This window comes from Megalobrama amblycephala, linkage group LG21 (assembly GCF_018812025.1).
Source record: "Megalobrama amblycephala isolate DHTTF-2021 linkage group LG21, ASM1881202v1, whole genome shotgun sequence".
NCBI classification, from domain to species: Eukaryota; Metazoa; Chordata; class Actinopteri; order Cypriniformes; family Xenocyprididae; genus Megalobrama; species Megalobrama amblycephala.
In genome coordinates this window covers 32311112-32328712 of record NC_063064.1, presented here as the reverse complement: position 1 = coordinate 32328712, position 17601 = coordinate 32311112, and positions in this window count along the sequence as shown.

Genomic DNA, 17601 nt, shown 5'->3' with positions numbered 1-17601 from the left:
TGTTAAATGAAGATAAAAGTTAGATAAATGTTAAATAAATGTATTTTAAAATTTACATTTTTTACAATATGCTGATAAACACATTTTTTAAAATAAATAAATAATTTATTTTAACTTAAATAAAAAAAAATATATATATAAAAAATATGTTGTCCAAAGCAACCTAAACGTGGACTATCTTGACAAAAAAACTTAAAATATTATGAAAAATAATAATTATTAGTGAGTCAAAGAAGTAGAATTTTAAATACATTTATTTTTTTTAATTTTTATATTTATTTATATTTTAAAATTATTTTTTTTTACAATATGCTGTTAAACCTATTTTTTTTAAATGAATAAATAAATTATTTTAAATTAAATTAAATATTATTACAAATATTTTGTCCAAAGCAACCTAAACATGTGGACTATCTTGATAAAAAACTTAAAATATTATTAAAAATAATAATTATTAGTGTGCCAAAGAATCAGAATTTTAAAATGTATTTTTTAAATTTTCATATTTATTTATTTATTTATTTATTTTTAAATTTAAATTTCTTTAAATATGCTGCTAAAGGTATGTTTTAAAAATAAATTAATAAATAAATAATTTATTTTAAATAAATAAAAAAAATAAATAAAATATATTTTATCCAAAGCAACCTAAACATGTGGAGTATCTTAATAAAAAAACTTAAATTATTAAAAATAATAATTATTAGTGAGCCAAATTACCAGAATTGTAAATACATTTATTTTTAAAATTAAAAATTTTTAAATATGCTGCTAACCCTATTTTTTTAAATAAATAAAAAATGATAAAATATTATAAAAATATACAAAATATAATGATAAAATAATGTCAGCCTTTTAATGAATCATTTTTTTCCCCTCAGTTTGAGCTTAACACACATCAACTTTATAAAATTATACAAATTACTACTTATATAATTTATAATATTATAAAAAAAATACAAAATGTTATGCCAAACAAAGTCAGCCTTTTAATGAGACGCTTTTCTTCAGTAAAAACTCAGAACAGTTATATAAACTTTCTAAAATTATAAAATCGTAATTTTATAATATTATAAAAAACATGAAATATAATGCCAAATTTGAAAAAAATAAATAATCTCAGCCTTTTAATGTGACATTTTTCCTCATTACGACCATAAAACAGTCACATCAACTTAATAAACATATAAAAATGATAATTCATATAATTTATAATATTATAAAAAACACTTTTAAAATGACGTTTTTCTTCACGGTGAGCTCAAAACAGTTATTTTAAATCTCATAAAAAATTAATTTCACTTCAAAAATGTTTATGAAAGACATCTAATCTGAAAACGTGAACTGAAAATGTTACATGGCCGAAACACAACACCCTTCCTGCGAGCGTCCAGATTCTGTTTTAACATCTTGAATTTGCTTTTGTTTCCTTTAATCGTCTACAAATCCCCAGTGGAAACGAAGGCATTACAGAGTTGCAAATGCTTTTGAAAGACATGTGACGGCTCTCAGACACAAGAGGGGAGCAATTAGGATTTAGCCTGTGTTTATGGCTGCGAGGGTGCTGGCGAGCCTGTGTGCAAACAAAGTTTACCGTCAACCTAATCGCCTGTGACAGGAAACCCAGAGCCTCCACCAACCGGCTGAAAGATTACAAAGGCAAGAGAAGCAGGACATCTGTAATACTGCGGTACGAACGCACACCCAAACTCAATAATCGCAACCGAACTCGGACGTGATAATCATATCCGAGGTCTTCTTGGAAAGAGCGGCCTGTGTTTGTTTTATATGAAGCAACAGAAAGAGCTGGAGGGTTTCCTCTGCTACAGTACACAGACCTCATAATCCTCATAGATCCTGTCAGCACACACAAGCAGAGAGGGATCAAAACAAAACCCCGGGCCAAAAAACTAACTCTCTCTCTCCGAGAAAGAGGTCGCGTCTCAAAAACAAGCGGCGATCAGACTTGGCAGGGCTCCTGAGTGGCCTTAGTAAGGTTTTTACCCTCGCGTCTTATTCATTTCACACTGTTTACATACTCAAATAAACCCATAATCGCTTTCACCCCGAATGTTTTACTGATATTCACACGTTTATGTTTACTTATTTTGTTATCGGTATCAGGTCTTCTGATAAATGCCATCTAGTGGACGTCTAAAGAACAGCAGCAACACCAATGTGTTCACTTTAAATTACCTTCAATTTAACTATTTATAGTCATTATTGCTTAAGTTACAGAAATGCTTCAAAAATGTAAATATTCATAATGCTTTATAAAACTAATCCGAAAAAAATAATCTGTATAGTATTTTAAAAACTAAATTAAATCATTATTAGTGAGCCAAATTTACAAAGAAATATTTTTACAATAATTGATAATAACAATAACTAAATTATCAGATATGCAAACTCTTATAAAACATTAAAATAAAGTGGGAAAAAATGTGTTATCGATGCATGTCAAAAAACAGGAAACAATAATTATAAATGATTGTGCATTTCTGTTATCAGACACTTAAAAATCTGTATTATATTCAAAATAAAACTAAACTATTATTATTGATAATATTAATAATTATTATTAGTGAGGCAAACAACCAGAAATTAATATAAATATCTTAAATTTATTAAAATTATTTTTTTATATTTTAAAATGCACATTTATATCTTTTACAATAATTAACAATAATTAAAAATCAGATCTTCAAATCAGATGTCAATCACCAGATGTCATAAAGCAGAAATAAGACCATAATTATCAGATTATTTTAGGTATCAAATTTAGTTATCAGACACTTAAACATAAAAATAATGGGTATCATATTTTAAATAACTAAATGATTAATAATAATACTTATTAGTTAGCCAAAGTACCAGAATTTTAAATGTATTTTTTTTGGCTACAATAATTAAAAATAAGCACAAAATACAATAATGTCAAAAAGCAGAAATAAAACAATAATTATAAATGATTGCGCATTTTTGTTATCAGACATTTAATAATCTGCATCATATTTCAAATAAAAATAAACTATTATTATTAATCAGGCAAACAACCAGAATCTTTTTAAAAATATACATTTTTTTAATACATTTTTTTTATATTTTAAAATGTACATTTATATATCTCGCAATAATTAACAATAATTAAAAATCAGATCGTCAAATCAGTTATCCCATAAAAAAAAAAAAAACAATCACCAGATGTCAAAAAGCAGAAATAAAACAATAATTATCAGATTATTTTAGGTATCAAATTTAGTTATCCGACACTTAAACATAAAAATAATGGGTATCATATTTTAAATAACTAAATTATTAATAATAATACTTATTAGCCAAAGTACCATAATTTTATTTTTTATTTTTAAATAATCAATAATTTAATAATAATTTAATTATTTAATTAATAATCAACAATAATTAAACATCAGATCTGTTATCCAATATAAAAAATATAAGTATTAGTTGTTTAAAAAAAAAAAAAATATCGCCAGATGTCAAAAAGCAGAAATAAAAAAATTATTATAAATGATTCTGCATTTCTGTTATCAGCCAAAGTTTTATTTGTCTAAAATAATTAATAATCAACAATAATTAAAATTCAGTAGTGATACCGACAGCAGTTAGACGAGATTAAAAGCTGCACTCAGATCCAAGAGAGCACCAGAATCATATTATTTATAATTTTCTTTTTCTATCGGATTTAGTTTTGTGTTCATTTAGAATATAATCGGTATCACTTGTTTAAAACAAAAAAGAGCCAATCTCTGTGAAGTCTGTGTTTGTCCTCATGATGGTTGGCCCCGCCTCTGTCTCCACCCCGCCCCGCCCCGCCCTCACTGCGATCGCTCTCTCAGCGTTTGGCCTTGTATGTTTGAGTTGCCATTCAAGCATCAAAGCACATTTAAAGTTGTTCAAAACAAACAGGCCGGCATTCTGCTGCCGCTGCTCGCTGTAGCCGCAGGTTTTTTCATTTTCCCCCTCTCTCTCTCTCTCTCTGTCGTTCCCCCTCCTCCTCTGAAACGAGTCCAGAACATCCTGTTCTCTGAGTCAGTCAAGCTCCAAGCCCGTCGGGAATAACCGTATTTGTGGCTGAGCTGAGGGGCTAACAGAAATGGCCCAGTTGCTTTGACCTATACTGTTTTAATAAAATCACTCTGAGCATAAACATTGCTGCGGGGCCAGACGTTACTGCCACAGCGAGCGCTGCTGTTTCGTAACTTGTGTCCCTCCATTAGATCAGTGTGAACCTTGCTAGGGTAAACACACGACTACTGAGCGCATGAGGTCGAGCGGCACGGCCTTACAGCGACTGAGACCCGTCCACACCTCAAATCAAAGGAATAACAATCTTAGCTCCATCGATAGCATCTGAGGCATTATATCGATTACCACAGAACATCATTTTTACACGGAGTAAACTCCACCAACAGGAATCATGCTGGTAACGCACATTCATCCACTTAAAAACAGTAGTTCCACCTCTGAAACAAGCAATTTAAACACTAAAGCTGGAGAAAGATCACCTACTCACCTGCCGTTGAATACTAAAATGTAAAATTTAGCATATGCACACTAATAATACAAAATACTACTAAAACTACTCAATTATTTACATACCAAATGATGATTTTGGGTAAATATGCTAAATTGTAATTGTAATATTATTTTTAATATTTTAAGTTTAATATTTTATATACTAAATGTAGTATATTTACATTACGTATATATATATATATATATATATATATATATATATATATATATATATAGTGTAAATATACTACATTTAGTAATATTTAGTGTACTGTGTTTCATTTTAAATTTATTATATTTAAATTTATTCTGTATATTTACAAAATGATCTTAAAAATACTAAGTGATTTAAATGCCAAATGATGATTGTTTACAGGTGCTGGTCATATAATTAAAATATTGTGAAAAAGTTCATTTTTTTATTGTAAATTATTTTAAAAAATGAAACTTTCATTTATACTAGATTCCCTACATGTAAAGTAAAACATTTCTAAAGATTTTTTTTTTTAATTTGTTGATTAGAGCATACAGCTCATGAAAGTCCAAAATCCAGTATCTCAAAATATTAGAATATTTACATTTGAGTTTCATTAAATGACCATCCCTACAGTATAAATTCCGGGTATCTCTTGTTCTTTGAAACCACACTAATGGGGAAGACTGCTGACTTGGCAATGGTCCAGGAGACAATCATTGACACCCTCCAAGAAAGAGAGTAAGTCACAGAAGGTCATTACTGAATGTGGTGGCTGTTTACAGAGTGATGTATCAAAGCATATTAAATGCAAAGTTGACTAGAAGGAAGAAATTGGGTAGGCAAAGGTGCACAAGCAACAGGGATGACCACAAGCTTGAGAATACTGTCAAGTAAAGCCGATTCAGACACTTGGGAGAGCTTCACAATGAGTCAAATGAAGCCGGAGTCAGCGCATCAAGAGCCACCACACTCAGACATCTTCAGGAAAAGGACTACCAAGCCACTTCTGAAACAGAAACAACGTCAGAAGCTTCTTACCTGGGCTAAGGAGAAAAAGAACTGGACAGTGAACAGTGGTCGAAAGTCCTCTTTTCAGATAAAAGTAAATTTTGCATTTCATGTTGAAATCATGGTCCCAGAGTCTGAAGGAAGACTGGAGAGGCACAGAATCCAAGCTGCTTGAAGTCTAGTGGGAAGTTTCTGAAGTCAGTAATGATTTGGGGGGCCGTGACGTCTGCTGGTGTTGTGTTTTATCAAGTGCAAAGTCAATGCAGCCATCTTCCAGGAGATTTTGGAGCACTGTATGCTTCCATCTGCTGACAAGCTTTATGGAGATGCTGATTTCCTTTTCCAGCAGGACTTTAGCACCTGCCCACAGTGCAAAAACCACTTCCAAGTGGTTTGCTGACCATGATATTACTGTGTTTTATTGGCCAGCCAACATGCCTGACCCCTGAATCTATGGGATATTTTCAAGAGAAAGATGAGAAACAGTCGATCCAACAATATACAGATGATCTGAAGACTCAATAGTGCCTCAGCAGTGCCACAGGCTGATCACTTCCATGCCACACTTCACTGATGCTGTAATTTGTGCTAGGAGCAAGTCATTTGCTGAAATATGTGCTGCCGACCAAGTATTGAGTGTGCAAATGAACATACTTTAAAGAACTTGAACTTTTCTGTTTTGAAAATCCATTTTTTGATTGATCTTAGGAAATATTGTAATATTTTGAGATACTGGATTTTGGACTTTCATTAGCTGTACGTTCTAATCATCAAAATTAAAAAAAAAAAAAAACTTTTGAAATGTTTTACTTTACATGTAGGGAATCTAGAATATATGAAAGTTTCATTTTTAAAAATAATTTACAATAAAAAAATGAACTTTTTCACGATATTCTAATTATATGACCAGCACCTGTATATATACTAAATTGTAATTGTAATATTAATTTTAATATTACAATTTTATTTGAAATATATAATATATATTTATTTTAAATTAATTGCCTAAATTATTACATTATTTGCTAACTGCATTCTTTAAATTGTAATGTTGACATGCATTCTCTGTAAAGCTGCTTTGAAACGATATGTATTGTGAAAAGCACTATACAAATAAATATGAATTGAATTTATATATATATATATATATATATATATATATATATATATATATATATATATATATATATATATATATATATATACACACACACACACACAAACATGTTTATAATAATATATGTGATTTAAGTGCCAAATGATAATTTTTTTTTGTGTAAATATACAAAATGTACATGAAGAGTTTGGTTCCAAAACGCAATAACTCAATTTTGATTAATTTGAGTAAAAATGTGTTTTCTTTACCAAGAAAGTGGCAAGATGAAAAACACTATTTTCTGTTTCAAACTTTCACATAGCATCTTTTGTTTATGAAAACATTAAAAATTCAAATCTACATTTTGATTTTAAAAAGTTTATTATAAAAACGTATTATTTTCCCCCCAAAATGCAATAAATCCATGACAATTTTTTTTCAAAATGCAATTAATCCATCAATATAAGTTATTTTTCATATTGAAAATACACAACAAAGTAAGTTGATTCACATATATGACAGAGTCTAAACTTTGCCAATCTTTTATACAGACATTTTACTAAAAATACATTCAGTCCTCGCTCCCAAAATGAATTCAACGGATCATCTTGTTAATGTTATAAATGAATTAATTGTCATTACCGATTAAAGAGTATCTGGCGCCACCGCACGGTTAAATAAACACATTTGCCGAGTACATTGGTATTAAAAACGGCTTTTAAAAACTGTTCATGATTCAGTTACTCATTTTTCTGTTTTTGTTGATCACAAAGTACAAAGCAGATAAGGAGAACTAGGATGCCGGGTGTATTCAGGGCGCCGCCATTACTGTTTACAATGTGTAGAATGGAGCGCTGTGATTGGTTGAGCAGATATATCGCGTTCTGCAGAGAAAGAACACTGGCGTTTGTCGCGTTTTAGAAAGAAAGGGAGAAAACATGACAGAATAACACGACGGATATCGCATTTTGTGCAAAATTAATAAATGACTTTTCAATACCGGCCAGATACAATACTGATACTGACAATACTGAAACTCTTTTTTTTTTTTTTAATTATTTTAAATGGCGTTTTGGAACCAAAATCTTCATATAATATATAAATATATTAAACACTATTGTGTGTGTGTGTGTGTGTGTGTGTGTGTGTGTGTGTATATTTATTTAACAATCCTCTTTCCACACAGACAGAGAATGACCCTCATGTAAGATTTTCTCTTACCATGGCATGATGGTCCTCCTCAATATGGCGACCAGTGCGTCTGCAGACTGCTAATAAACCCCTGATATCCATGTTATCGTGATATGCATGTCCATAAAATCTATAAAAGTCACACATCTAAAATGTTTTAAAACCCCAGAACAAAAATCTCTGATTTTAACCACTACTTTGCTGATCTCCAGGACCTCCACACTACTAATCCTACATTTTAAAGTCTTTTTTCCTGAGAAATGTGGAGAATAGGCTGCGGTGCTCATGGGGGCGTGGCTAGTTGTTTGTCACATATGATCTGTCAATCATATAACATATGAGTCATGGGGCAGTCAGAACAATGTGTGTGAGCTGACCTCGGCTCCCTAGTATGAATAAAAATGCAATTAGTCCTTATGGACCATTTCACAATGTATGGAGTATTGTGAGACACACAATGTGCCCATTAGATATTGAGCTTCTAATGATATCATATGCATATGAGCTTTGTGTGAGGAACAGATCATATTTATTTTCAAGCGTGCTTGGAACAAAAGATTTGATAATGCATGCATCATTTGCATGCTTAAACATGGTATTTCAGAAAATATAATCCTTTATAGTTTGTAGAGCGATTCAGATTTGGCCTATTTACTACACAAGCTGCCTAATTCACAAAGTTACTCCACATTCCCGAAATGATTGAGTGACATAACTTCCGAATAAGGATTAAATATGAAGCCACAACATCTGCCTGTGGATATATACTGATATCTAAAGAAAAACACACAGCACGTCATGTTTGTAAGCACAGTAAACACATTAAACTAGATGAAGGCCTGTTTGGTATTTGGGAGCATCAAGACAAACCTAATAGGATTCAGATGAAAGATGAGCAGCTGTAAACATTACATTACATTCAACAAGCAGATTTAAATATACTGGCATAAGAGCAATTACAGCATCAGTAGGTCAGAATGTACATGTGTTTACATCAGCGGCGCTTGATCTGACACTATTTAGTGTCTCAGTCTCACCTGTGTTTTGAGGCTCATCACTTTTGATATCAATACAGAACAAAACTTGCGATTACTCGCAATTCTGACATTATATCACGCAATTTGTACTTTATAACCTAATTCTGACTTTATAACGAAATTCTGACTTTATATCTCGCAATTCTGACTTTATATCATGCAATTCTGACTTTACAACTCGCAATTCTGACTTTATAACTCACAATTCTGACTTTACAACTCACAATTCTGACTTTATATCACGCATTTCTGACTTTATATCACGCAATTCTGACTTTATAACGCAATTCTGACTTTACATCACGCAATTCTGACTTTATATCTCGCAATTCTGACTTTACATCTCGCAATTCTGACTTTACATCTCGCAATTCAGACTTTACAACTCGCAATTCTGACTTTATAACGCAATTCTGACTTTATATCTCGCAATTCTGACTTTATATCTCGCAATTCTGACTTTACATCTCGCAATTCTGACTTTACAACTCGCAATTCTGACTTTATAACGCAATTCTGACTTTATATCTCGCAATTCTGACTTTACAACTCACAATTCTGACTTTATATCACGCATTTCTGACTTTATATCACGCAATTCTGACTTTACATCTCGCAAATCAGACTTTATATCACGCATTTCTGACTTTATATCACGCAATTATGACTTTACATCACGCAATTCTGACTTTACAACTCACAATTCTGACTTTATATCACGCATTTCTGACTTTATATCACGCAATTCTGACTTTACATCTCGCAAATCAGACTTTATATCACGCATTTCTGACTTTATATCACGCAATTATGACTTTACATCTCGCAATTCAGACTTTACAACTCGCAATTCTGAATTTATATCTCGCAATTCTGACTTTATATCTCGCAATTCTGACTTTACATCTCGCAATTCTGACTTTATATCACGCAATTCTGACTTTATATCACGCATTTCTGACTTTATATCATGCAATTCTGACTTTATAACGCAATTCAGACTTTATATCACGCAATTCAGACTTTACAACTCGCAATTCTGACTTTATAACGCAATTTTGACTTTATATCTCACAATTCAGACTTTACAACTCACAATTCTGACTTTATAACGCAATTCTGACTTTATATCTCACAATTCTGACTTTACAACTCACAATTCTGACTTTATATCACGCAATTCTGACTTTATATCTCGCAATTCTGACTTTATAACACAATTCTGACTTTATATCTCGCAATTCTGACTTTATAATCTAATTCTGACTTTATAACGAAATTCTGACTTTATATCTCACAATTCTGACTTTATATCACGCAATTCTGACTTTACATCACGCAATTCTGACTTTATATCACGCAATTCAGACTTTACAACTCGCAATTCTGACTTTATAACGCAATTCTGACTTTATAGCTCACAATTCTGACTTTACAACTCACAATTCTGACTTTATATCTCGCAATTCTGACTTTATAACGCAATTCAGACTTTACAACTCACAATTCTGACTTTATATCACGCAATTCTGACTTTACATCTCGCAATTCTGACTTTACATCTCGCAATTCTGACTTTACATCACACAATTCTGACTTTACAACTCGCAATTCAGACTTTACAACTCGCAATTCTGACTTTATAACGCAATTCTGACTTTATATCTCGCAATTCTGACTTTACAACTCACAATTCTGACTTTATATCTCGCAATTCTGACTTTACATCTCGCAATTCTGACTTTATATCTCGCAATTCTGACTTTACATCACGCAATTCTGACTTTACATCTCGCAATTCTGACTTTACAACTCGCAATTCTGACTTTACATCTCGCAATTCTGACTTTACAACTCGCAATTCAGACTTTACAACTCGCAATTCTGACTTTATAACGCAATTCTGACTTTATAGCTCACAATTCTGACTTTACATCACGCAATTCTGACTTTACATCTCGCAATTCTGACTTTACAACTCACAATTCTGACTTTACATCACGCAATTCTGACTTTACAACTCGCAATTCAGACTTTACAACTCGCAATTCTGACTTTATAACGCAATTCTGACTTTATATCTAGCAATTCTGACTTTACAACTCACAATTCTGACTTTATATCTCGCAATTCTGACTTTACATCTCGCAATTCTGACTTTATATCTCGCAATTCTGACTTTATAACGCAATTCTGACTTTACATCTCGCAATTCTGACTTTATATCTCGCAATTCTGACTTTACATCACGCAATTCTGACTTTACATCTCGCAATTCTGACTTTACAACTCGCAATTCTGACTTTACATCTCGCAATTCTGACTTTACAACTCGCAATTCAGACTTTACAACTCGCAATTCTGACTTTATAACGCAATTCTGACTTTATAGCTCACAATTCTGACTTTATATCACGCAATTCTGACTTTACATCTCGCAATTCTGACTTTACATCTCGCAATTCTGACTTTATAACGCAATTCTGACTTTACATCACGCAATTCTGACTTTACATCTCGCAATTCTGACTTTACAACTCGCAATTCAGACTTTACAACTCGCAATTCTGACTTTATAACGCAATTCTGACTTTATAGCTCACAATTCTGACTTTATATCACGCAATTCTGACTTTACATCTCGCAATTCAGACTTTACAACTCGCAATTCTGACTTTATAACGCAATTCTGACTTTACATCACGCAATTCTGACTTTACATCTCGCAATTCTGACTTTACAACTCGCAATTCTGACTTTACATCTCGCAATTCTGACTTTACAACTCGCAATTCAGACTTTACAACTCGCAATTCTGACTTTATAACGCAATTCTGACTTTATAGCTCACAATTCTGACTTTATATCTCGCAATTCTGACTTTACATCACGCAATTCTGACTTTACATCTCGCAATTCTGACTTTACAACTTGCAATTCTGACTTTACATCTCGCAATTCTGACTTTACTACTCGCAATTCAGACTTTACAACTCGCAATTCTGACTTTATAACGCAATTCTGACTTTATATCTCGCAATTCTGACTTTACAACTCACAATTCTGACTTTATATAACACATTTCTGACTTTATATCACGCAATTCTGACTTTATAACGCAATTCTGACTTTACATCTCGCAATTCTGACTTTACATCTCGCAATTCTGACTTTATATCTCACAATTCTGACTTTATAACGCAATTCTGACTTTACATCTCGCAATTCTGACTTTATATCTCGCAATTCTGACTTTACATCTCGCAATTCTGACTTTGTATCTCGCAATTCTGACTTTACAACTCGCAATTCTGACTTTATATCACGCAATTCTGACTTTACATCTCGCAATTCTGACTTTACAATTCGCAATTCTGACTTTATATCTCGCAATTTTGACTTTATAACACAATTCTGACTTTATATCTCGCAATTCTGACTTTATAACTCGCAATTCTGACTTTATAACACAATTCTGACTTTATATCTCGCAATTCCGACTTTATATCTCACAAATGCGAGTTTAAATCTTGCAATTCTGAGGAAACATGACATTTCAGAAAATATAATCCTTTATAGTTTGTAGAGCGATTCAGATTTGGCCTATTTACTACACAAGCTGCCTAATTCACAAAGTTACTCCACATTCCCGAAATGATGGAGTGACATAACTTCCGAATAAGGATTAAATATGAAGCCACAACATCTGCCTGTGGATATATACTGATATCTAAAGAAAAACACACAGCACGTCATGTTTGTAAGCACAGTAAACACATTAAACTAGATGAAGGCCTGTTTGGTATTTGGGAGCATCAAGACAAACCTAATAGGATTCAGATGAAAGATGAGCAGCTGTAAACATTACATTACATTCAACAAGCAGATTTAAATATACTGGCATAAGAGCAATTACAGCATCAGTAGGTCAGAATGTACATGTGTTTACATCAGCGGCGCTTGATCTGACACTATTTAGTGTCTCAGTCTCACCTGTGTTTTGAGGCTCATCACTTTTGATATCAATACAGAACAAAACTTGCGATTACTCGCAATTCTGACATTATATCACGCAATTTGGACTTTATAACCTAATTCTGACTTTATAACGAAATTCTGACTTTATATCTCGCAATTCTGACTTTATATCATGCAATTCTGACTTTACAACTCGCAATTCTGACTTTATAACTCACAATTCTGACTTTACAACTCACAATTCTGACTTTATATCACGCATTTCTGACTTTATATCACGCAATTCTGACTTTATAACGCAATTCTGACTTTACATCACGCAATTCTGACTTTATATCTCGCAATTCTGACTTTATATCTCGCAATTCTGACTTTACATCTCGCAATTCTGACTTTACATCTCGCAATTCAGACTTTACAACTCGCAATTCTGACTTTATAACGCAATTCTGACTTTATATCTCGCAATTCTGACTTTATATCTCGCAATTCTGACTTTACATCTCGCAATTCTGACTTTACAACTCGCAATTCTGACTTTATAACGCAATTCTGACTTTATATCTCGCAATTCTGACTTTACAACTCACAATTCTGACTTTATATCACGCATTTCTGACTTTATATCACGCAATTCTGACTTTACATCTCGCAAATCAGACTTTATATCACGCATTTCTGACTTTATATCACGCAATTATGACTTTACATCACGCAATTCTGACTTTACATCTCGCAATTCAGACTTTACAACTCGCAATTCTGAATTTATATCTCGCAATTCTGACTTTATATCTCGCAATTCTGACTTTACATCTCGCAATTCTGACTTTATATCACGCAATTCTGACTTTATATCATGCAATTCTGACTTTATAACGCAATTCAGACTTTATATCACGCAATTCAGACTTTACAACTCGCAATTCTGACTTTATAACGCAATTTTGACTTTATATCTCACAATTCAGACTTTACAACTCACAATTCTGACTTTAACGCAATTCTGACTTTATATCTCACAATTCTGACTTTACAACTCACAATTCTGACTTTATATCACGCAATTCTGACTTTATATCTCGCAATTCTGACTTTATAACACAATTCTGACTTTATATCTCGCAATTCTGACTTTATAATCTAATTCTGACTTTATAACGAAATTCTGACTTTATATCTCACAATTCTGACTTTATATCACGCAATTCTGACTTTACATCACGCAATTCTGACTTTATATCACGCAATTCAGACTTTACAACTCGCAATTCTGACTTTATAACGCAATTCTGACTTTATAGCTCACAATTCTGACTTTACAACTCACAATTCTGACTTTATATCTCGCAATTCTGACTTTATAACGCAATTCAGACTTTACAACTCACAATTCTGACTTTATATCACGCAATTCTGACTTTACATCTCGCAATTCTGACTTTACATCTCGCAATTCTGACTTTACATCACACAATTCTGACTTTACAACTCGCAATTCAGACTTTACAACTCGCAATTCTGACTTTATAACGCAATTCTGACTTTATATCTCGCAATTCTGACTTTACAACTCACAATTCTGACTTTATATCTCGCAATTCTGACTTTACATCTCGCAATTCTGACTTTACATCTCGCAATTCAGACTTTACAACTCGCAATTCTGACTTTATAACGCAATTCTGACTTTATATCTCGCAATTCTGACTTTATATCTCGCAATTCTGACTTTACATCTCGCAATTCTGACTTTACAACTCGCAATTCTGACTTTATAACGCAATTCTGACTTTATATCTCGCAATTCTGACTTTACAACTCACAATTCTGACTTTATATCTCGCAATTCTGACTTTACATCTCGCAATTCTGACTTTACATCTCGCAATTCAGACTTTACAACTCGCAATTCTGACTTTATAACGCAATTCTGACTTTATATCTCGCAATTCTGACTTTATATCTCGCAATTCTGACTTTACATCTCGCAATTCTGACTTTACAACTCGCAATTCTGACTTTATAACGCAATTCTGACTTTATATCTCGCAATTCTGACTTTACAACTCACAATTCTGACTTTATATCACGCATTTCTGACTTTATATCACGCAATTCTGACTTTACATCTCGCAAATCAGACTTTATATCACGCATTTCTGACTTTATATCACGCAATTATGACTTTACATCACGCAATTCTGACTTTACATCTCGCAATTCAGACTTTACAACTCGCAATTCTGAATTTATATCTCGCAATTCTGACTTTATATCTCGCAATTCTGACTTTACATCTCGCAATTCTGACTTTATATCACGCAATTCTGACTTTATATCATGCAATTCTGACTTTATAACGCAATTCAGACTTTATATCACGCAATTCAGACTTTACAACTCGCAATTCTGACTTTATAACGCAATTTTGACTTTATATCTCACAATTCAGACTTTACAACTCACAATTCTGACTTTAACGCAATTCTGACTTTATATCTCACAATTCTGACTTTACAACTCACAATTCTGACTTTATATCACGCAATTCTGACTTTATATCTCGCAATTCTGACTTTATAACACAATTCTGACTTTATATCTCGCAATTCTGACTTTATAATCTAATTCTGACTTTATAACGAAATTCTGACTTTATATCTCACAATTCTGACTTTATATCACGCAATTCTGACTTTACATCACGCAATTCTGACTTTATATCACGCAATTCAGACTTTACAACTCGCAATTCTGACTTTATAACGCAATTCTGACTTTATAGCTCACAATTCTGACTTTACAACTCACAATTCTGACTTTATATCTCGCAATTCTGACTTTATAACGCAATTCAGACTTTACAACTCACAATTCTGACTTTATATCACGCAATTCTGACTTTACATCTCGCAATTCTGACTTTACATCTCGCAATTCTGACTTTACATCACACAATTCTGACTTTACAACTCGCAATTCAGACTTTACAACTCGCAATTCTGACTTTATAACGCAATTCTGACTTTATATCTCGCAATTCTGACTTTACAACTCACAATTCTGACTTTATATCTCGCAATTCTGACTTTACATCTCGCAATTCTGACTTTATATCTCGCAATTCTGACTTTACATCACGCAATTCTGACTTTAAATCTCGCAATTCTGACTTTACAACTCGCAATTCTGACTTTACATCTCGCAATTCTGACTTTACAACTCGCAATTCAGACTTTACAACTCGCAATTCTGACTTTATAACGCAATTCTGACTTTATAGCTCACAATTCTGACTTTACATCACGCAATTCTGACTTTACATCTCGCAATTCTGACTTTACAACTCACAATTCTGACTTTATATCTCGCAATTCTGACTTTACATCTCGCAATTCTGACTTTATATCTCGCAATTCTGACTTTATAACGCAATTCTGACTTTACATCTCGCAATTCTGACTTTATATCTCGCAATTCTGACTTTACATCACGCAATTCTGACTTTACATCTCGCAATTCTGACTTTACAACTCGCAATTCTGACTTTACATCTCGCAATTCTGACTTTACAACTCGCAATTCAGACTTTACAACTCGCAATTCTGACTTTATAACGCAATTCTGACTTTATAGCTCACAATTCTGACTTTATATCACGCAATTCTGACTTTACATCTCGCAATTCTGACTTTACATCTCGCAATTCTGACTTTACTACTCGCAATTCAGACTTTACAACTCGCAATTCTGACTTTATAACGCAATTCTGACTTTACATCACGCAATTCTGACTTTACATCTCGCAATTCTGACTTTACAACTCGCAATTCTGACTTTACATCTCGCAATTCTGACTTTACAACTCGCAATTCAGACTTTACAACTCGCAATTCTGACTTTATAACGCAATTCTGACTTTATAGCTCACAATTCTGACTTTATATCTCGCAATTCTGACTTTACATCACGCAATTCTGACTTTACATCTCGCAATTCTGACTTTACAACTCGCAATTCTGACTTTACATCTCGCAATTCTGACTTTACTACTCGCAATTCAGACTTTACAACTCGCAATTCTGACTTTATAACGCAATTCTGACTTTATATCTCGCAATTCTGACTTTACAACTCACAATTCTGACTTTATATAACACATTTCTGACTTTATATCACGCAATTCTGACTTTATAACGCAATTCTGACTTTATATCTCGCAATTCTGACTTTACATCTCGCAATTCTGACTTTATATCTCACAATTCTGACTTTATAACGCAATTCTGACTTTACATCTCGCAATTCTGACTTTATATCTCGCAATTCTGACTTTACATCACGCAATTCTGACTTTGTATCTCGCAATTCTGACTTTACAACTCGCAATTCTGACTTTATATCACGCAATTCTGACTTTACATCTCGCAATTCTGACTTTACAATTCGCAATTCTGACTTTATATCTCGCAATTTTGACTTTATAACACAATTCTGACTTTATATCTCGCAATTCTGACTTTATAACTCGCAATTCTGACTTTATAACGCAATTCTGACTTTATATCTCGCAATTCCGACTTTATATCTCACAAATGCGAGTTTAAATCTTGCAATTCTGAGGAAACATGACATTTCAGAAAATATAATCCTTTATAGTTTGTAGAGCGATTCAGATTTGGCCTATTTACTACACAAGCTGCCTAATTCACAAAGTTACTCCACATTCCCGAAATGATGGAGTGACATAACTTCCGAATAAGGATTAAATA